Source organism: Pleurodeles waltl, chromosome 1_1 (genome assembly GCF_031143425.1).
Source record: "Pleurodeles waltl isolate 20211129_DDA chromosome 1_1, aPleWal1.hap1.20221129, whole genome shotgun sequence".
NCBI lineage: Eukaryota > Metazoa > Chordata > Amphibia > Caudata > Salamandridae > Pleurodeles > Pleurodeles waltl.
Genome location: NC_090436.1, coordinates 450,589,327 through 450,613,103, shown reverse-complemented (window position 1 = coordinate 450,613,103; position 23,777 = coordinate 450,589,327). Strand labels below are relative to the sequence as shown.

The 23,777-nt window shown below is 41.7% G+C and overlaps 1 long non-coding RNA gene across 1 annotated transcript in view; it reads right to left on the bottom strand.

Moving 5' to 3' along the window:
• Positions 1–9,861: 9,861 nt before the first annotated feature.
• The window catches only part of LOC138279502 (uncharacterized), a 79,611-nt gene continuing 65,695 nt past the window's right edge, over positions 9,862–23,777 (bottom strand). Inside the window, exon 3 of the long non-coding RNA XR_011200876.1 lies at positions 9,862–12,521. This is a non-coding gene — a long non-coding RNA (uncharacterized lncRNA). The remainder of the gene's footprint in view (positions 12,522–23,777) is intronic.

The following is a 23,777-nucleotide window of genomic DNA, read 5'->3' as shown; positions in this document are numbered from 1 at the left end:
ATTAAATCTTTAAACAAGCACAATATTCAGTGATAATCATTAAATGAGGAGAAATTAAGAAACACAATGACAACTGATGAGCATTCAAGAAAGAGGAAAAGGAAGGGACGTCATTCACATATATGGCGGACCAAGTTATGATTGGACTGTGGTTACTATGGACACTTATTCCCTATGTCTCATGGGATAAGTAGTTCTATTTTTTCTTACCATAAGTCTTTGATAACTGCTAATTTATATCAAGTGAAGAAATAAATGCATCATACTTGCCTCTTGACCTTATTAGAACTGAAACTTCCCTTCTCGTTATCTAGGAAATTTATCACCACCTGACAGGTTTGCTCCTGTTGGAAGTAGAACAGTTAGATATTTTATAACTGAAAACAGGTCTTAATTTTTCTTTCTGTAGTACTAACCATAATTTCTATAAAAAATGAACCCCTCATTTTAGTAGAGTCCAGTGGCAGAGTAGATTGGCATAGACTGCATTGATTTTGAGTAAAGGATTATAGAGTGCATTGGTGTGGAGTGCAGTGGTTAGAGTAAAGTGAAGTGGCACAGAGTAGAGTGGTGAAGAGTAGAATTGAATGGTGCAGGGTAGAGTAGAATGGTGTGGAGTGGTGCAGAGTAGATTGTTTCATACTAGAGTGAAGTGACTTAGAATGGAGTGGTGAGCGGCAGAGTGCAATGGCATACATTGACATTTAGTGAAGTGGTGCAGAGTAGATTAGAGTGATGTAGAGTGGATTGGCATAGTGCGCACGAGTGTGGAGAGGAGTGATGCAGTGTTGCAGAATAGTGAAGCGTGGTATAGAGGGGAGTGGTGCAGAGGGGAGTGCAGCGGCCTAGACTGCATTGGCGTAGAGTGCTGTAGAGTAGAGAGGCATAGAGTTAAGTACAGTGGAGTGGTGCAAATTTGGACCATTGGCGTAGAGTGGTGTAGAGTAGAGAGGCATAGGGTGAACTGGTGTGGAGTAGTGCAGAGTAGAGTGCAGTGGAGTGGTGAAGTGAGAAAGTGGAGTATGCATGTTGTGGTAGTGCACTACTATTACAGTCAACACATTTACAATTGAAATGACTATTACATTTGCACAGGCATAAGTTTTACTGATAAAAATATATATACCGCACAAAAGATGAGTGGAACTGTCATTAGCCGTTATATTTTTTATAATATTAAAATAGGTTTCCTCCACACTTCAGAATTACCAAAAAATGTGCTTCATTTGTGCTCTCTAATTGATGTATTCTGAAATATCTGCACAGTTCATTTAAAGTCATTTATATTTTGTAGCGTGTTAGAAAAAAATAACATTGTACATTCTTTGGTCCATTACATCCCCATTATCAGCATGAGTCACTTTGAAGTCAGAGCAAGAAAAGTAAACACCAAGTTCACTCATAAGTCAGATTTACATTTAACCTGTCTTTGAGTGCACAGCAAATATGACAAGATAAGAACAAGATTTAAAGGATTGTTTACAAATTGAGCACTGGTGGAAGGATACCGTAACAAAGGTAAGGGCCATGGAAGGGACGACCTCAAGATGGATAGCCTAAAACAAATAGAGCCAGCAAATAGAAAACAAGCAAATGTGAGTTACAAAACAACAATCCAATGGTAAGCAATGAGCAGATTGAATTCACAGGGAAGCTTTCCGAATGTCCAAGGTTTCGTTTGCAAATCACTTTAACCAAAAACATTGATTTGTACTTCATGTATCAGAATCTGTGCCTGCTAATATGTATTATTGACTAAATATATTCACCTCTTTAAGATTTCCTTTCTTCTCCAACAGTGTGAGACAGGTTGCATAATCTGCACAGACATGCTGTTTCTTTGGCAGCTGTGAATACAATCTGCAAAGCATAGGCAGGTATATCAGTGCATCCTTTCCCGGTCAATAGCGAGATATAGTACAATCTGTAAAGTTGATTCACCTCGCAGTCGTGCCTCTCCTCCCAGTTGAGTCAGGATGTACTTCCGTCTCCTATAATATTTTCATAGCACAGACTAACAGGAATGAATCGGCACACCTTTCTCTGGCAATGAGAGACAAGTAAAATATCTTTAGGGTTGAAGCTGCCATCAGGATGCCCTTCCTGCTCTTTCAATTAGAGACAGCGAGCCAAATCTGCTATAGCAGAAACAGCCTTCAGATTGTACGTCTTTCTCTGTGAATGACAGATGTAGTGCAATATGTCATCATTGAATAACCCGTCAGGATGCACTTCCGTCTGTCAGTTTGAGACAATTCTCACAATCGGTCACAGCTGAACAAGCTGTCAGCTTATGTTCCCTTTCTCTGAATGGCATAACAGTGACACAACTGTTGTGGCCATAGTAGTTGTCAAGACGTCTTCATTCTGTCAGGAGATCAGCAGAACAATCTACAAAGCCTCCTCAGCTGTCAGGAGGCATCCAGGTGTCAAAGCCCAGCTCACCTGAGTTCTTGTTCAGTTCTGATGGAGGTTGAAGACAATCCGACCCCACCCTGAAACTGCTTGTTCCAGCACACTAGTTTTTAAAACAGTGCACTAAGAACAGAAGCTCAAGGGAAGGGGGGAAGTGGATAAAATAAAAAAAAGAGAGACAACACCGTTCTTGCGTTTCCACTGTTGAAGTGCTGCACAAATCTGCGGCCCTTTCTGACTTCTGTAGAAACTGGTGCCTAATGAAACAAACAAAGAACAGATAAGTGCAACCTATTCCTAAATGGGTTCCTGACTATCCCTTTATTTATTGGAAATTCTCTTCTAAAAGTACCTCTTGGATCCTGGTCTCTAGTTTCCAGGTTTGGAATGTGTTACTGCTCTGGGATGTGTTTTCTATTACTGTTAAGCTTCTAAAAAATTAAACAAATACCGTTATCAGAATTACCAATATCAAACATTCATCATAATATAACTAAAGCCTAAATTCCCAATAGCAGACTCACTTTTCGCATATTTCCAGAATCTTTTATAAAACAAATACTGTACTTTTACATCAAAATACAGCATGTAATTTGTGCAAGTCCTTGATTTACTGTTTTCCTTGCTGTCAATGGTTTCCACTGTTCGATTCCCAAAAGTTCCATGAAAAAAAACAATGTCCGCTTCACAAAGTCCTGCAAAATAATCCTGCAACAAAGAGCCTTAATCACAATGCTCGTGGAAGGCACTTCGCCCCAAACTGTCTATACACGAATCCAGAAATTGCCGTCAAAGCTCACTCAGGTAATAAAAAGTTTTGCACTTACTTGTTGCTGGCAAGAGATACTGATCAGTCTAACCTTGTCTTCTTTCTCTTTTGCAGGTTACTCGTAGGAGAGAGGCTGAGGCAAGGAGGAACCGGAAACCGGAAGAAGGAAGAGCCAGCAGCTGCGCCAATTGAAGTCAAAGAAAGTCTGTAAAGAGCAGGAGTGCCAGCGCCGAGGGATCTGTTCTCAGGTAAGCAGGAGGTAGACGAGCACAAGCACTGGGTGAGGCTCGGGGGATGCCTTTTATAGACAGGGCTGGGTGTGGTTCGAAGAGCTGGGTGTGGTTTGAAGGGCTGGGTGTGGTCCTCACATGCTGCACATGTTCTTGGAAGGTGTGCAGAGCTGGGTGTGGTTTGAAGAGCTGGGTGTGGTCCTCACATGCTGCACATGTTCTTGAAAGGTGTGCAGAGTTTCAGTTATTATGCAAATGAGTTGGATTAACACATGGCCTAGGGAGGAGTGTTTTAAAGAAGCCTTGGTAAAAGCAAGGCCCAATGTGTAAACAAAACAGCACATTAAACAACATACACAGAAGCCTAGGGGGGGGGGGAAGGTGAGATAACAAGAAAGGCTTTGAATAGTAAGTTTAAAAGGGAGCTATTACAGAACCCACTAGTGCAGTGAGAGGGGACATGCTCTTTGCTGTGTACAAACCCTAACAGTTGCCCCCCTCAAAGGCCCTCCTACAAGACGGGGTTTTCCTGGATTTTTTAAATAAAACCGTCTAATCAGCTGTGGGGCATGTACATATGATGCTGGTTCCCATGAATTCTCAGATTCATCATATCCTTTCCATTCTACTAAATAAAACAGACGTCCACTAATTCTTTTTGAGTCTTTTATGCTTTTCACTTCATATTCCAGATTTCCTTTAATTGGTATGGGTGGAGGTGGTGGTTCAGGTCGGGTTTTTGAGTTGTACGGCTTAAGCAAGGAGACATGGAATGTAGTATGTACTGGATATTCTTTTGGTAAATCTAATTTTACTGTTACCGGGTTTACTATGGCAGTTATACTAAAGGGTCCAATAAAACGTGGTTGCAGCTTTCGGGATCCCTCTATGTTTAGGTTTTTTGTGGAGAGCCATACCTTGTCACCAATTTTATACATTGGGGCCTCAGACCTGTGTTTGTCTGCTTGTCTTTTCATGCTTTCCTTGTACTTTAATAAATGTTTCCTGGCTTTGTCTTGTATGTCACCTAACCTCGTTAGTCTATCCGTTACTGTAGGCAACAGGGAATCTTCTAACAAAATGGGTATAGCTCTTGGATGATACCCCTGCAAGAAATAGAATGGTGAGCAAAGTAGAGCTGAATGCTCAGTATTATTATAAACAAACTCTGCTACAGGAAGAGCTTCCAACCATTCACTAGGATAATCAGCCAATAAACAACGTAGCGTTTGAAGTAAGGTTTGGTTCAGTCGTTCAGTCTGTCCATCTGTCTCTGGGTGGAAAGCAGTGGATAAGGCCACATCTATTTTCAGTTTTTCACATAATTTTTTCCAAAATCTGGAGTTGAACTGGCTCCCTCGGTCTGACACCACTTTGCTTGGCAAACCATGTAAACGCACAATTTCCCTTATAAAAATATCGGCAAATTCTGCCGCCGTGGGTAATTTCCGTAATGGTACAAAATGTGCCATTTTAGATAAAAAATCCACTATAACCAACACTGTTGTGAAGGATTTTACAGGTGGTAAACCTACAATAAAGTCTACGCTCACAGTGTGCCAAGGTTGTTTGGGTGTTGGCATTGGTATTAACAAGCCGTCAGGAGCCTTATGAGAAGATTTATGTCTTGCACAAATTGGACAGGTAGTGACAAATTGCTTAATGTCCTTTCTTATAGTGTCCCACCAAAAGTGTTTTTGCACATTTTCCAGGGTTTTTACCCAACCAGGATGACCTGCCAACGGTGAGGCGTGATGCCAAATTATCACCTGTGTTTGTAATTCAGAGGTGGGCACTAACAGCATGTTGTCGTGATACAATAAACCTCGTTGTATTGTGTTATGGGAATCCTTTAACCAATCCTGAGGTGCTATTTGCATGTGTGCATTATATAGATCTGTGATGAAATCCTTCTGTTGTACTGGTGCCAACAACCTTTGGGGAGGAATAATTGGTTCTCCTATTTTATCTTGTTTCATGTCTGAGGTATGTCCGTATCTAGATAACACATCAGATTGAATTTGTTGTGCACCTGGTCTATATGTTATAACAAAGTCAAATGTGCTAAAAAAAAATTAACCAGCGCATCCGACGTGGTGTTAGTGCCTTAAGTGATCCAAAAAACTGTAGGTTCTTATGGTCAGAAAAGATTGTAACTGGGTACTTGGCTCCCATTAAATGGTGCCTCCATTCTGAAAAGGCTACTTTGATAGCTAGTAGTTCCCTTTCAGCCACAGTGTAATTTTGTTCAGCTGGTAATAACTTTTTGGAATAGAAGGCTATAGGATGTAACTGGCCATCTACTGCATCTCGTTGAGAGAGAACTCCTCCTAAAGCTACTTGTGAAGCATCCGCTTCAACAAAAAAGGGCAAGTCAGGATCAGGATGTTTCAGAATTGGGGCTGAAGTGAACTTTTGTTTTAGGAGTTGAAAGGCGTGTGCCGCCTCATCAGTCCAAAGAAATCGTTGCCCTTTCCGCAACAAGGTAGTTATTGGGGCTGCAATGTCTGCAAAATGTGCAACAAACCTCCTATAAAAATTGGCGAAACCCAGAAATTTCTGAATATCTTTTACAGAGGATGGTTCTGGCCAATCAGCAATAGCACTGATTTTCTTTACATCCATAGTTATTCCTTGAGGTGACAGGCAGTATCCTAAAAAGTCCACCTTGTTGACATTAAAAGTACACTTTTCTAACTTAGCAAAAAGATGATTTTCTTTTAACTTTGATAATACTGCACGAACATGTTGGGTATGTTCTTCTGAGTTCTTAGAGTAAATGAGGATGTCGTCTATGTATACTATGACACAAACGTCCAGGAATTCGTGTAGGACCTCATTTATAAAGAACTGAAAGGCCGCAGGGGCATTACATAACCCAAAGGGCATTACTGTGTACTCAAATAAACCAAACTTTGTCTTGAAAGCTGTCTTCCACTCATCCCCCTCTTTTACTCGGACCAGGTGGTAAGCTCCCCGCAGATCTAGTTTAGTGTATACAGTAGAATGTCTTAATTGATCCAACAACACAGGTATTAGAGGAAGAGGATATTTATTCTTTATTGTAGCCTTATTTAGTCCTCTATAATCGATACACGCGCGCAGGGATTTATCCGGCTTCGGGATAAAAAAAGAGTGGAGATGACACTGGAGATGTGGAATGACGGATGAACCCAGACTGTAGTAGGTCATCTAGGTAGGTACTTAAGTATTTGGTTTCTTCGTCAGTCAAAGCATATACTCTGTTATTAGGTAAAGGGGCCCCTGGGATAAGATCTATACGGCAGTCATAAGACCGATGTGGGGGCAGCACACTAGCCTTTACTGGATCAAAGACGTCTTTAAAGTCAGAATATTCAGGAGGGAGACTTGGTTCATCTTGTGTAACACTAGCACAGTGTAATACTGTGCTCTGTTCTGTACCTGCTTCTTGATAGCAATTGGTTCTACAGAAAGAGGAATCCAAAGTAACAGTTCTATTCACCCAATCAATTTTTGGGTTATGAGTTGTTAACCAGGGTACCCCGAGAATCAAACCAAAATTAGGAGTATCTATCAGATCAAAGCTAATCACCTCTGTGTGCCCGTTCTGACAGACCATAACAAGTGGACTTGTTTGTTTTGTGATTAATCCAGAGGTCAATCCTGACCCATCCACTGCACATACTGCTTCTGGACATGGCTTTAGGCACATAGGAAGTCCTAAGATTTCAGCTAACTTATTATCCACAAAATTTCCTGTCGCGCCTGAGTCCAGTAGGACAGGGAGAGAATGCCTCACTTGGGTAGTAACAATTAAAACGACCTGAATTATGAAATGTCTAGGTATGTGCGGTACCCTGAAGGCTGCAGCATTAGAGGTTTGATTAAGATGTTTTCTCGAACAAGTAACCTCTCCCCTTGTCGAGCTTAATCGTTTCCCGATTCAGTTGAGGAGGTGGAGGAAACAGCACCCTTTCGTGGAGTTTTAGGCTTTACTGGACATTCTCTGGCAAAGTGACCTGCCCTGCCACAATATAAACATAATTGAAATGTTCTCCTTCTTTCTTTTTCCTCTGATGTGAGTGGACCTCTGAGTGTCCCTATTTGCATAGGCTCTGGTTCAGGGAGTTTATTATCTGTGTCTTTCTTCTCGTGTCTAATAAAAGTTCACCGTGATTCCAGTTTGTATTTATCTCTCTTTCTTTCTCCTAGTCTATGTTCTAATTTCACAACTAAATCTACAAAGTCTGAATAGTCTTTTGGCAAATCAACGATATGAGCCAGCGCGTCTTTTAACTCGTCTCTCAAACCTTTATAAAAAAGGGAGACACGCTTTTCTTCTGGCCACTGTGTCTCGGTGAGTAAACGATTAAAACTAGTGAGATAGGTCAATAAATCCTTGTTACCTTGTTTAAGATTTAAAAGCTCATTATCACTTGCCTGCATGAAAGTGTGTTTTGCAAAAAGGCTGGTCATGGTACGTTTAAATTGATTCCAATTATGGAGGATGGGATCATCTCTATCCACGAAAGGAATTGACCAATTGGCTGCTGTGCCACCCAAATAAGACAAGACGAATGCCACTTTCGTATCATCAGTAGGGAACTGTTGTGGCTTACAAATGAAGTGTAATTGACATTGATTGATAAAAACATGGAATTTGTTACTATCTCCATGAAAACGTTCAGGTGCTGCTAAGGGCACAACATTAGGAACATTAACAGTAACCTCAACTGGGGAAGGCAAAGTTGTATGTTTTGATGGCGCCCCTGTCTCTGAGGAGGTTTTAAACAAAGGCGTAGAAGCTGTGTTCCACTGAGATCCCCTAAATTTATACCTGCTTAAATCCTGTTTTAAAGAGGTATTCTCCATCTTTAATCTCTCTATTTCCTCTTGCATATGTTGCAAGATGCCAGACACTGATTCATTATGAGCCAAGTCCTCATTTAGGGCCTGCGCCATATCCGTGACGTCAATACCCTCTATTTCTTCCCCGGTATTCATCGTCCACCAGAACTGAATTTTTTTTTTTTTTAAGGCTTGTGCTTCTGTCAAAGCCCAGCTCACCTGAGTTCTTGTTCAGTTCTGATGGAGGTTGAAGACAATCCGACCCCACCCTGAAACTGCTTGTTCCAGCACACTAGTTTTTAAAACAGTGCACTAAGAACAGAAGCTCAAGGGAAGGGGGGGAAGTGGATAAAATAAAAAAAAAGAGACACAACACCGTTCTTGCGTTTCCACTGTTGAAGTGCTGCACAAATCTGCGGCCCTTTCTGACTTCTGTAGAAACTGGTGCCTAATGAAACAAACAAAGAACAGATAAGTGCAACCTATTCCTAAATGGGTTCCTGACTATCCCTTTATTTATTGGAAATTCTCTTCTAAAAGTACTTCTTGGATCCTGGTCTCTAGTTTCCAGGTTTGGAATGTGTTACTGCTCTGGGATGTGTTTTCTATTACTGTTAAGCTTCTAAAAAATTAAACAAATACCGTTATCAGAATTACCAATATCAAACATTCATCATAATATAACTAAAGCCTAAATTCCCAATAGCAGACTCACTTTTTGCATATTTCCAGAATCTTTTATAAAACAAATACCGTACTTTTACATCAAAATACAGCATGTAATTTGTGCAAGTCCTTGATTTACGGTTTTCCTTGCTGTCAATGGTTTCCACTGTTCGATTCCCAAAAGTTCCATGAAAAAAAACAATGTCCGCTTCACAAAGTCCTGCAAAATAATCCTGCAACAAAGAGCCTTAATCACAATGCTCGTGGAAGGCACTTCGCCCCAAACTGTCTATACACGAATCCAGAAATTGCCGTCAAAGCTCACTCAGGTAATAAAAAGTTTTGCACTTACTTGTTGCTGGCAAGAGATACTGATCAGTCTAACCTTGTCTTCTTTCTCTTTTGCAGGTTACTCGTAGGAGAGAGGCTGAGGCAAGGAGGAACCGGAAACCGGAAGAAGGAAGAGCCAGCAGCTGCGCCAATTGAAGTCAAAGAAAGTCTGTAAAGAGCAGGAGTGCCAGCGCCGAGGGATCTGTTCTCAGGTAAGCAGGAGGTAGACGAGCACAAGCACTGGGTGAGGCTCGGGGGATGCCTTTTATAGACAGGGCTGGGTGTGGTTCGAAGAGCTGGGTGTGGTTTGAAGGGCTGGGTGTGGTCCTCACATGCTGCACATGTTCTTGGAAGGTGTGCAGAGCTGGGTGTGGTTTGAAGAGCTGGGTGTGGTCCTCACATGCTGCACATGTTCTTGAAAGGTGTGCAGAGTTTCAGTTATTATGCAAATGAGTTGGATTAACACATGGCCTAGGGAGGAGTGTTTTAAAGAAGCCTTGGTAAAAGCAAGGCCCAATGTGTAAACAAAACAGCACATTAAACAACATACACAGAAGCCTGGGGGGGGGAAGGTGAGATAACAAGAAAGGCTTTGAATAGTAAGTTTAAAAGGGAGCTATTACAGAACCCACTAGTGCAGTGAGAGGGGACATGCTCTTTGCTGTGTACAAACCCTAACACCAGGTGTGCAGCGTGTTACATTTATAAACTATTGCTTCAATAGGTCTTGACCAACAGTTTGTTGAAAGTGGTAACATTGCAATCAAAATTCAAATCAGATTAAAAGTTCTGTTCAACACAAGTATACAGAATCAATATTTAGAATCATCCCAATTTGGCAGATCTTATCAAAAGGCTAAGAAAATTGCTAATATTCCTGACATCTCATGTCACTAAGGAAGCCACACTAAGTTCTAGGAAAATGACCTCTGCATTCAGGGACTATCGTCAGAAATTCTATAAGGAGAATGTGGTTAGGCTTCATATTTTCGATTATTGTACGGCACATATTTTGCCTGTTTAGATTTGGCACATCATGTTTCATTTAGAACAAACAACATTTTTAGAAATAGGTATTAGAAACCAGCAGCCAGTTGCGATGTCGCCCCAGAAGTTTGGTGATTAAAACCTAGCGGTTGTCTTCACTTAGGTGTCCCCAATCCAGTAGATGTTTATTATGAAAAATTACACGTGATATAGCAACTGGGGCTTTATCAAAGGGGAGCAGAGGCTGCCCCTCTTATTTTCTGTTTCCAAACTGTGCAAACTGCAGCTCCTGCTCCGATTTTCCATTTTAATGTAAATGCTTTAAACTGTGTGCAGTGTCTTAAACATATGCACAGTGTCAAGTCCATAGATGTAGATCAAAGTTAAAACCTGCTATCTTATCTTTTATCCCACAGATTGACGTAGGAATCCTGGTGTTTGTGTAGCAAAGATACCTCATACTTTTCTTTTCTTTTTATAAATAGATGTTCTGTCCTTATACTATGTATATATGTAACCGACAGGCGAATTAAATGAAGTTTATTTTTCAATATCTGACAACAGTACCAACCCCTCCAACAAGTTTAAAACAGATTAATATGCTAGTACATATGTCAGACAGAGTGTGAGATGGCTAAAAAGAAGCTGAACATTGGAAATATCCCTTTCTCAATTTGGTTAATGCCAATAATCTTGTAATATGTAAGCATAAATAGTGTGGTGCATTGTGGGAACTGCGATAGTGCCTTGGCAATTTATTGATAAAGACGTGATCACAAGTCAGTCAAATAAAGATTTGCAAAACCAGCTGGCTTATCAAGAGTGGGTGATCTTCAGAGAAATTGAGAAGATTTAATTAATTTTGAAAATGCCTTTAAGAGGGCAGGTAAGCCTTAATGAAGAGGAAGAGATGTCAGTAAATGATCTTCAAATAAGTTTATTTATATAAATGCATTTTTGGGGCAAAGTACACATTTAGGAAAAATGAATGCCTTACTGAGACGTCTAAGCAGACAAGCAAACACTACAGAGGTTACCTAGTCTCTAGGTTTGCCCGATGATTTGTGACAGTCGTTTGATCGACTCATCGGTCATTGACCGGAATAGAAGCAGGGAGATTATTCAGTCACAGGGTTTGCACTTAATTATTAATGTGTCTAGCCATATGATCATTGGTCGTAAGTTTTTATACTCCAGTACCAAATGATTATGTACGTAATGTCTTCTCATGTATTGTGACATATTTAAACAGAGCGCCTTATTGATAGGCCCTCACAAGTGCTATGTAGAGTTAATAAACAGAGGTGATGAAATCTAAAATTAAATTAGAGGAATGGGAGGCTTGAGAAAACCTTACATAGACATGCTTATGGCAGTTTTAGCAGCGAGTATTAATAATTTCTAAGAAATAACCATTTCACAAAGATGACCCATGAAAAACTAATTTGATAGCTCACCATCAATGCATTAGTGGCATCTCCCTTGTGTGCTTGTAGAATTCGGAATGATAATGCGCCCTGCACAGGAGAGAGTTTGTGGGGGCATCACTAGCCTGCAAACACAAGTGCTTCTATAACTGGAACAACAGTGTAGCACAATTTACTATCGTAGCACATCTCTTTTTCACCAGGATAAATTGTGATTGTTCAGTTGGCATGCCAGATGAAAACGTTGCCTTATGTATTGTAACTCTCCCAATTGTGTCCCCCTCATATTGATTATTTAAAGCAGGTCTGTTTAACGTTTATTCCATCCCAGTGTTGACAGTTCAGAATGCACCTGCTTGGGGAGGGCACCTGAAATTAATAGTTCATATGCAGCTTTGGCGTGTAATCTGTTATTAAATGTAAATTCCGAACATTCAGGAGGAGCTTCTCACTCTAGTAGGTTTGAAATTAGTCCTGCCGAATTTTATGAAACCAGCATACTGCTAATAAAGCAATTTAAGAAATTCACTATGTGCACTCTTGAAGAAAACTCAAATTATGCTGTCACTGTTTCCCTCAAGAAGAACTTATGTAATCGTATTTATGATTTTCGAGCCACCGAGAGCATGGACTGTTTCCCAGAGTGGTGGCTAATCTTACATCTAGCACAAATTTACTGACTTTGGAGGGAACCTGTAAGAGAGTTTTTGATGACTAGAGGCCCCAAATTGAATAAGATACTGGAATTCACTTTGCCTAACCCAGTTCAGAAGACTGCCCACTGAAAATGTCAGTATTGGCTTCTTTTCACGCCAGGTCTCTAATGAACGGTAGTTACGTGTGTGATGATTTGGTCCTGATTGTGCCCTGAAAAAAAAACAGAGGTTAATTATGACATTTTAGAAAAAACATAAAATCATTAGGTTTTCAGAATATTATTAATCAAGCTTTTGTACTATGATCCCAATTTGTGTACTTCAGAGCTTCATTAGCATTCATCACATTATTAAGAGAAATACATGATAAGCCAATGTTATACCTTCTCGGTTTTTCATATCAAACAACGTACATCAGAGGGAGTGAAGAGGGATAATGGGAAATGGTTGCATTTTACTGGCCATCTAACAAGCGAATCAGGAACATGTGGCCAATGATGAAGTATAGCTGATGTGTTCTACAGTTTATGATATATGAGTAAAATAACTAGAAATTGAAGCCACCCCTCGGATAAAAAGCACCTTAGCAGCTCATTCTAAGGGAACGGCATTCTGGGCACCGGATTTTAAATATAGTATTAAAGCCCCCTGCAGTTATTTTACGAGAGTGTGGCTTACCAGAACGAATGGCCTATGATTCCAGTGTGGCTTACCAGAACGAATGGCCTATGATTCCAGTGTGGCTTACCAGAACGAATGGCCTATGATTCCATCATCTGTGATGTGAAAGAACTAAGCGCCACATTTACAAAACTGCCTGTTTGGAAGCACAAAAAGCATTTTGGTATGTATGAATCCCAAATTGCGATCCGGTAACATTTTGGTATTGAGAATGCATACTGATTTGGTATTTGTTTAAGACGTGCCTTCGAAATATCAAACCTGAATGAATGACCTGTATTAATGATTTGCGACCAAATTCCAGTTGCATAACAGTAATATTTTACCAACATCTCAAGGAGGTGGCAACCGTTATGACCCCTTCCATTTGAGAATGTTTTTTACGAGCAACATATGAAACATAAGTGCATCATTTTTTTTGTATTTTTTTTTTTTAAATGCTGCCTTTTTCCTTTAGGTAAACAGGCTGCATTTAAACTAAAAAAATGAATGTTTTATTGAAAAGCAATCAGACATGGGGGTTCCCTGACTCCAGCATGCCACCATCCCTTTGATAACCACCATGCCTAATGGGACTCAAACAGCTGACAACCTCATTAAAATCAGCTCAGTATGTGACCCACTAGGAATTGCTATTTAACTGTTGTAAGTTTGTTTACATTAGGAATTGGGATTCCCTAATTACGATTAAATAAGAATTGCAATTAGGAAATCACAATTCCTACTTTTTGTACATTTGGCCCTAACTACTTATCCTATCCACCTATACAGTTGTCCATACTTCACACCTTTCCCGACCACTGTGCAACATCAAAGTACCCCAGATGAAGAGTAGATGTAAAGTGAACCTGGATATGGCATTGGTAATTTGACAATACCATTAGCTTTCTTTCTTGCTGCTTCCAGTCTGGGTGTCGTGTCACCCCCCCCCCTCCCCCCCAGTGCATGTGTGACATTTCCAGTATCAGAGCGTGAGGTGGGTGCGGACTGGGTTTGGTGGTTTTAACTCATATGCAACTTTTCAAAAGTAAGAACTTGTTTTGTATGTGATTTTAAATACGTTACCTATGTAGGTGCCAGTCGAAACGAGGAGCAAAATGAAAGATGTGAACCCACCAAATCTATTCATAAGATTCCTTATTAAGAGCAAATCTAATTTTAAAGATCTTTGTCACGCTGATCCCTGGTGACCAGATCCAAGTAAGTATTGCTCACCTTCTTGTTTAACACCAGCACACAGGGCTTCAGAGCTATGAAGATCATGAGCAAAGGTCTCCAATCATTTTGTTTTGTCTGATTGATAGATCAGGATGAAGAGGTAAAGGCTTATTTACAGGTCTACCAGGGAAGAGGGAAAGCAAGTTTTAGTAGTGTTTGATAACCAAATGCCTCCTTTTCTAGGTCAGTGTTGTATTTGAAGTGATATGTAAGAAGCTGCCCAGTGGGTAGTAATGTATTTTGCGCATACTTTTTGGAGTTTATTCACAGCACATGCGTAGATGAGTTCCTGGTTGGAGGTCATGATCATGGCCTTGTAGTTTGGGCCATCAGTGTCTGGGCAAACTTGTCCTGAGCATGTGGTTAGTGTATACTGCTGTTGGAGCAGATATGCTAATTAAGAAAATTATTAATGATCTATATGTTATTACTATTGAGAAATTGCGTAGAAAAATTACAGAAAAATATTGTGCACGTTTGAAAATGTGCCCTCAGGGTATGATCACCAAGTGTACTAAAATGACTGAAATTGTATGAAATAATGAAAATATGAGAAAAATGTAATAATATGTCACAATGAGATGTATAACCTATGTTTTATATTAATTTGTAGTGTTAAGTTAACTGAATTAAAGGCGTAGTCTCCCTAGGCCTCACATACTGAGAGCAGAAAACAATAACCGCGTTTGCTTCGAATCTGCTGTGGACTAGCCTTGACCTGCTCAATGTTGAAGTCACTTAGCTAGAATTTTCTGCAATGTACCGGCGGACAGGAGATGAAGACAATTTGATACAATTATGTGTAAAGCAGGCTAAATGTACTTTCCCAGGACTTGAACAATGGAGCTACTGACTGAAGAGGAGCATGAAACAATTTCGATACCTGAAGGGCCGGAAGATGAGAACATCGTATGAAAAACCAATCCGCTTCTAGTGAACGGGGACATATGAAAATTAGTAGATTTGGTAAACAAAAACTATAGGTTAAAGTTATATCTGCCGACTGACTGACCAATTAGCAATTGGGGGATGGACTGAGAGACCCCAATAAAAAGTAATGACAAAGGGCAAGAAATCAGATTAGCAGGAGAAAAGTTGATGACGTCAGGAGACGCTGTCCGAGGAGCTGATATTGGGCTCATGGTCTGTGAGCCTGATCCGTAGCTGACTAATAGATGACCTGAAGACGAAGACTGACTTGTTGCTGATCCATCCTGGATAGGTAGCTATGAAAATGTGACAGACTATTTTTATGCCTTTTATTCTAGGTATCAACTGCGCTTTTTTTTAAGATTCTCAGATTTTTTCCAAATTGATGTTTTCTCTAAATTGTTTTTGCATGAAGACCCCCATGCTAATGCTAATCTTGGTTAGGTAGGCTGTTAGGGTGACGTGGACAGTGACAATGACTGACAAACCTAATTGCTGAATTTCACTATTAATGCTGGTATTCTTAGTTTGTGGTATCACATTGTCATAGAAAGCTTCCTTTAAGAATTTATGTCTTTTATGATGGATTAACAAAAAGGATTGATTTGAATAAAGATTGAACTAACGGATGATCTAGAATTGTAATCAATAGGGAATAAAAATTGTTAACTCCTTCCTGAGTAGTGGTTATTCTTGAGTATTACGGTTTAGTTGTTTTCCATAGAAAGTTTCTTGATTATTGATGTTAGCTATAGATTCAATAGTCACTGCATGACTAGGATACTCCATGCAACTCAAAAGGGTCATCGACCTATACATGTCCCCTCATAAGTTTACTTACTAAGGACAAGGCGCGCTAACACTGCCAACTTTAGTTGTAAGCGCAGCTCCATGCTGTGTTCTTTTGAAGAATGGGTATAAGTTTCCATCCCCAGGAAACTTCAAGGTGTAGGGAATGTAGGTCAGGCCAGGTTTCACAGAAGCCTGAAAGTAAAATTAGCTAATGATGAGCTGTGGCTCCCTGCCTATTACTGTTCAAAGTGGGACAATATTAAGTGTGGGGCTGCCAACTACCCAGGATTATCTAGTCTGCCCATCCCTATTTGCTCAGTTTTAACGGAGGAGTCAGGTGGAATGTGGGCATCTAAAGTTTCTCCCGAACATGTGTTACTTTAAATTAACTGGAAGCAACGAGAAATGGGTACCAAAATAGCTCTATGGGTCAGCCATTTTGGAATGGTGGTCTGTGTAAGGGAGTCAGACAGTGTAATGATCATAGGGAGGTGGAAGTGGTCATTCTTTCTTTCTAGTTTGTTTTTAAGTTAATCACATAGTGTTGCGTAGGTTCTCATTAGGGTAATGAGGCTACTGGATTTGGGAAGTAGGACTGCTTAAGTGGTGGGTAATGAGTACAATTCCACACCTGGTGACACGTCGGCCTAATCCGGGGTTTCCAGCTAACTAGCAGCACCCCATCTCTGACAGATGATTGTGGCAACCGAGCTCATGGTAAGATAGACTCCCCAGGGAATCTGGTACATCAGATCGCATCCAGTTATCTCAGTTACTAAAATCTCACTCAGGCAAAGACAACAGAGGCAGAATATATTTAAATAGGCATTTATCAAAATATCTGCATCTTAGATAAAAGCAGGTGCATAGCAATAACAAGGATAATGAAAGACAATAGGATCAGGCATGTGATTAAAAATGTAAAACACGAACAGTCCGACTATGCTGTCTAAACAGGGGAGTGGATCTATAGCCCCTCACCTACGCTATGTATGAGCGCAGCATACTAAGCCTAATCTGCCCTTTGGGTTTTCCCGTGGGAGAACATCATCCCTCATACCTGAAAAAGAGGCATGATGTCTTAAAAGTCACCGTCCCCATCTGGATCAGGGCTTGGTCGTCTAAGTAGGTAGCTGTAGTGAAGCTTGCAGCAATCAGCATACATTCGTGGTCATCTGGCTAGAATCTCACTAACGTGTTTGGCACTAAGGGGTGTTTTATAATAATGCAGCTGACATTCTAAGAAATGGTCCCCACGTATGACTGTTTTTGTGTGAATGCTGGAGACAGCATACCACGTTTGTCATCAACCCTATCTGACTGTAGCCTTGGAGAAAGCACAAAGTGAACTATATGTCCTACTAAGAATGTGATGCTTTCCTAGGCGAAAGAACAACAAGATATAGGGAAATAAAACAGCACCGCAAATGAAGCTATTGCTAGAAAAATAAAGCAATGCTGAATAAAACGTAGACAGGTGAAAGTGCAGAGCTGCAGGCCTAGTTAACTAAAACAAGTGCTCAGAACATGGCTAAAATAGCTACACATCAATAGTATCATAATCGAGCACCGGGGAACCAAACTGACATTACAGGGCATATGGTGTTCAGCCATGCCAATTTAAGGGGCAACATGCAACACCCTGCAGAGCTATGTGAATTGATTATTCATTAAAAAAATAAAAGCAACGGAGGTAATCACAGCATCATCGGAATGTTGTGTTATGCCTTTAATTCGAGAAGGTGGTCAACCGCAGGCAAGGGCTAATTGCGCTTCCCTTAAGCTGCACTGCATCCTTCCTTCCTTGACCCCTTATCGTAAGGGGGTTGTTGCTATCTCATATTACTTTGAGGAATGGTGTAAAACTATGACACAATCATGCATACATTTGCACATTCAACCAAAGGAGAATTTTTAAAGGGCAATTGAACTGTCAAAATACTGCATTGTTTTCTTCGCTTGTGGAAATTAAAATAAAGCCATTCTGAGGCTAGCTGTGGCAGTTGCCCATGATGCTAAAATATTTCTCTCAAAATTTCATTAGGTATTCTGTGCAAACCAGCAAACTGGTTTAGCTTAACCCCTTTTACGCCACAGACAATGTTTATGTCCGTGGTGACGCGCCTCAGGCATTACGGGCGTAACCAGTCTGTGTACAGACCCTCGGGGGAAGCGCTAGCACTCCCCCTGAGGGCCACCACCCCTACCCCCCAGGACAGGTTTGGAAGGAAAATAGTTTCTCCTTCCACACCTGACCCCCCCACCCCCCAAGACGTCAGCACGTGATTGCGCGCTGACATGAAAGGGTGCAAAGACGCGCTGGAAGCTATTTGCTTCCAGTGCGTCAAGAGGAAAGAAGGTGTGTTTTACCTCCGGGCAGGGGTGTGGGGGGGGAAATCCCTCTAATAGAGGGGATGTGATCGGGCAGCAACAATGCCCAATAGACACCTGGGAATTAGTGTGTGTGTTTATAGTGTGGGGGATCGACCCCTTGGGCAAGGGTCACTCCTTTGGGGGCCAATGTATTTTTCGCCATTTCTGCCCCACTTAGGGGCAGATCATCCTTTTATTTTTAGGCCAATCTGCCCCCAAGACGGGCAGAAAGCCACTAGAAACCACAGATTTTTTTTTAGGGCTGATTTTGTTTGTGTTGGGGAGCGCCCCCTTGGGCAAGGGTCGCCCCCAAGGGGCAAAAAGCAATATTGGGCAGTTCTGCTCCCCCTGGGGGCAGATCGGCCTATTTTGTTTTTGGGCCCATCTGCCACTTAGCGCCAGGGATCATGTGTGCGCTCTGTGTGGGGGGGTGGCCCCTTGGGCAAGGGTCGCCCCCCCAGGGGTCAATATATTCTATGGCATTTCTGCCCCCCGATGGGGCAGATTGGCCTATTTTCTTTTTTTTTTTAGATAATGCTTTAGCCTTCCACGAGATCACCCTGATTCTGACCATCTTTTTAAGATTAGACCTGTCCTTGATCATTTGGTAGATCGTTTTTCAGAAATCTATGTTCCAGGCAAAGAAATATCTGTAGATGAGTCTTTGGTCCTGTTCAAGGGTCGTTTGGTTTTTAGGCATTACATTCCTAGCAAGAGGGCACGGTATGGAATTAAATTGTATATGCTGTCTGAAAGTAGTACAGGATGTTTATAATTTCCGGGTCTACACTGGTAGGGATTCCAGTATTGACCCCCCTGATTGTCCACCCACTTTTGGAGTGAGAAAATTGTGTGGGAACTTGGTAGACGACTGTTTCACAAATGTCACCATTTATATGCAGATACCTTCTACACTGGAGTTCAGTTGTTCAAGGAGTTGTTCAGAGTGGACACTCTTTCTTGTGGCACAATCCACTCTAATCGGAAAGGCTATCCAAGAGAGCTTGTCTGTAAAAAAACTTGAGAAGGGACAGTGCAGTGCCTTGCGGAATGATGAGCTGCTAGCTCTGAAATTTGTAGACATGAGGGAGGTGTACATGCTAACTACCATCCATGATGAGAGTACTTCACCTGTGGCTGTTTGGCGTCAAATTGCTGAAGTGCGCAAACCTGTATGCATTTTAGACTACAATAAGCACATGGGTGGTGTTGATGGAGTAGATCAGAGGTTGGAACCTTACACTGCTGCTCGTAAGTCTTATGTTTTGTATAAGAAGTTAGTGGTTCACCTGTTCATTTGGCAACTTTTAATGCTTTTGCTGTGTTCAAAGATAGTTCTCCAGATTCAAGGATAACATTTGTGAAATTTCAAGAGTATCATAGCGAGCCTTGTTGTGCTTGAATAGGCAAGAGTTCCTAGAGAAGCAGTGGTGGAGGATGTGGCTAGATTGAAAGATCGTCACTTTGCTGAGCATGTTCCTCCCACGGCCAAAAAAAAAAACTTTCCTGCTAAGAGATCTAGAGTCTGTGCTCAAAGAGGTATCAGGAAGGAGACTAGGATGTACTGCTCTGTCCTTCAAAACCTGGGTTGAGTGTGGGTGGCTGTTTCAAGAACTACCACAGAAAAATTATTGGGAAATACCGTGAGCGTAGACAGCTGTTTTATATTTTCATATGTTCAGTTTCACAGTTGGCATTACTGTCATGTATTCAGTTAGAGCTTTTGTAGTTTTGTATTTATTTATAATTAGTGGTTTCTGTGTTTAAAAACAAAAAAAGTGATGGCGGTGTGCATGAGGGACCGACCCGGGTGGGGTGGCGCTTGGCTGGCGGTGTGCGTGGGGTGGCGCTTGGCTGGCGGTGTAAATATTGACTTGCTGTTGGCTACTGCAACACTGCCAGACAAACGCCAGTTCACAAACTCCCATCAGCTGGTGTGATTGCTGTATCAGGCATGAGGGCGTATGTAAGTGATGAGCCCTTGAGTGGCGCTGTCTGTCGATGCAAATGTTGTAATGTGTTGGGCCCGTGGCTGCCCGCGTGAATGGTCTTGTGCATGTCATGTATGAAAGGTGTGTGAATGGACTGTAAAGCGATAGGTGCCTTGTTGTGGCTTTACAGCTCTCAAGCTGTGAGTCATTGGTTCAGTTTTTTGGCCTCTCAGTTATTTAATTTTTGTGAAATCTCTTTAAAATAAAATTTGATCTACTGAATCATCACTCACCCTCATGCCAAATCCAACCAGTAAGTGTGGTAAAAATAAAATCTGCTCTGCTGTAATCATGCGTCGCACCACACCCGTGACACGCTAGGTGTCTTGGGTGGGACCCCGATGATGAAGTGTTAGAAAATGGGTTGTTAGTAAGGGCAGGCAAGTACCTACACTTAGCAATAGGCCACTAACCTCCACTTAGGTCCAGTTAGGTCTAAGTAATTTAAACCTAGCTCAACCCTTGGTAGCTTGGCAACGAGCAACAAGGCTTAACTTAGGAGACAAAGTGTAAAGCATTCAGAGATCACAAAACAGTAATTAAACAAAACACGGGAAACAGTTTGAAAATCCAAAATCAATTTATAAAAATAGGAAATAATTTTAGCTTTAAAATGACACCAAAATGAATAAAATCGGATAAGGGGAACCGGAGAAATTCATTTAAAAAGAATTAATGCTTTCTAGCACATAGAAACAAAAAGCACCATTCTGGTAATCTGGTCGCACCTCGACTGGGGCAAAGTCAAAGTTTAAGCCCAACCACAATGAAGCCCGGCTCGGCTACAGCCCGCAGGAGGCCTCGGTCAAACGTTTAAATTAGGACTTAGTTTTTCTGGAGATTTTCTTCAGCAGGACGGACCTGCCAGTCCAATCCGACCTCCTGGAACTCTTCCTTGGATACACGTCGCGGACCCATCGGTGGGGATTTCTACCGTTGGACTTAGTTGTTTTTCAGGTGAAAATCCTTCGACTGGGGCAAACCTGAATCTTGATCCTATGTCCTTGGATCCCTCTTCGGATAGGCTATCTGGAAGGTCCCGGTCAACTTCCTACGTTCAGAATAAGTCTACTTTTTGGAGATTTTCTTCACGGGACGAACCTGCAAGTCAGGCCAGGTTGAGGCAAGCCGGCTAGAGTTGCCGCAGTGGGTCGGTCCCTCTATGGAGCTTTTTTCCAAAAGTTCTCCAAAGTTCTGGATCTTCTTCCAGATGTTCTTTTAAGATTCTTTGGAGGTCCGCAGTTCACCCCAAGGTTCCAGAAGCTCTGAGATGCTCCTTCGGGGTGCGGACTGCAACTCCCAGAATGCACCTGGCACAAACTCCTTTTTGGCCACTGGACAGTAGTCAGCTGGATGGTTTCTTCAGGAGTTGGTGCAGGGGACTCTGGTTATCAAATGTTCACCTGTAGCAAACGGAGTCCCTCCTTGAACCAGTTGAAGCCAGGCAAAGTCCTTCTTGTGGTGAAGCCCAAGTGTGCAGCTGGTGCAGTCCCCTCCAGAGTGCAGTGTCCAGGTGCAGGTCAGGGGTCCAGCAGGGCAGTCCTTCTGTAGTTCTTCCTGGTAGGGATCTGGTAAGGAACGGGTAGGGAACGGGTAGGGAACTGAGGTGTGGGTGCAGGTCTTAATGCACAACCGGTCAAAAGATAGTGAAGGATTGGTATAAGGGTAGTTAAAAATGACTAGAGGTAACGAATTGTAATTTTATTTTAATGCTGATACCTCTGACATGATTAAAAACAATACATAGGGATATAGTAAAATAAAGTCTACACCCCCCATATAAAAGTATGATTGGTATAATTACTAGATCTCGTAGTAGAGATTAGTAAAAGAGGAGAAAGTAAGAACAGGATCCCCTGTGTCACTCTATATCGTAGGTCAACATGTTTCTCGCTGTTTTATAGTCAATAAATGATCCTATGCAATTCGTCAGGACCTTAGTACATACCTAATCCTTTAAACAATAGGGAATCCCATAATAAGGAAATCAAAAACCCTCCAAATACTAAAGGTAGGGCCTCATCGGGGTAACATCAGGATTGAAAATCCACTATGGTTTTGAGTGGAGCCAAAAAGTTCTTGACCACCTACGCCTGATGATCATCCCGAGGGATATCTTTTGACCGGTTGTGCATTATTCTCAAAAAGATCTCCGGCAAAGAGCCCCCGTGTGGGGCCTGTCAGGCATTGCAGTGCCGGCCTGACAAGGAGCTTGGCCCTATGATGAAGCATGTCACCGGAAGGTGAGTGAGGGCTCTTGCTTCGAAGACTTTGGTCTCCATTGAATGCTGAACCACCCAGTTTGAAAGAAACCACATAGCATTTTTGGAACCGTGTGTACTTTGATTTATTGACTGTTGGGAGCTTTACACACGGGACCAGGAGTATTTTCTCTGAATCTCCCACTTTTGCCCCTCTCTGCTGTTGTTTTTTGGTGGGTGCAGGTCTGCCAGTTTTATCCTTGCTCCTGGGTGGGCTCCAGGGGGTCCTGGTTCTCCATTCAGAGGCAGGGTCCTTCCCCCTGTGATGACCACTTTCTGGGAAGTGTGGCAAAAATCAATCCCAGGGAGCAACATTCCTCAAAAATTCATCATGGCTGAAAGTGATTTTTGAAGGTTACATCTGGCTGAGCCCACCCACTGGTGTGGCTAAAAATCCTAAACACTCCCCTCTCCTAATCTAATCAAGGGAGCACCTAATTGTCTGGGTTTGCAGGATGCGAGGGTGTTGCTTCAAATGTCCTTCTCTGCCTTTGAAGACCAGTTTGGCAGCCCTCCCCCCTTCCTCCTTACCCATCTGCTGAGGGAAGATCTCATCCCCTAGGCACATCTTTGTGTTGAGCCCGGCCACTTCACACCTCATCAAGGCAGGCTGGCCAATCAGATCAAAGCAGCAAAAACACTGCAGGGCTGAAGTTGGCAACTTTTTAGGTAAGGTTTAAAACTCTTTACCTGAACAAGTTATATTAAATCCAACAACTGGAAGTTGTGGGATTTAGTATAACAATTAATTTGATACCAAACTTGTAGTATCTATTACTTAAGGGGATTTTTAAAATGAAAATAAAGTCTCCCCATTCTACCTATGGAGGCCATTCACTACAATGAGGGAAAAACTAATTTGGCTGTTTTACCTCACCAGGGCTTCTAAACCTATTTTTATAAGGTCCCTGCTTATAGTTACATGGCACCCAGCCCTAGGGGCACATATGGCACACCTTAGGGGTGACATATGTAACAATAAGGTAGTTTAAGACTTTGGAACCACTTTTAATTTCAAAGTCGAATTTGCATGTAACTAATTTAAAAGCAGCCAGCAAGGCAGGCCTGCCTTTAAAGTGACACTGGGCACCTCAGCAGTGCACCTATGGATGCACTACCTATGCTGGGGTCCCTAAACCTACATGCCCTACCATATAGTAGGGACTTATAGGTAGGTTGAATTAGCCAATTATAATTAGCCTAATTTTCATACTGATTTTA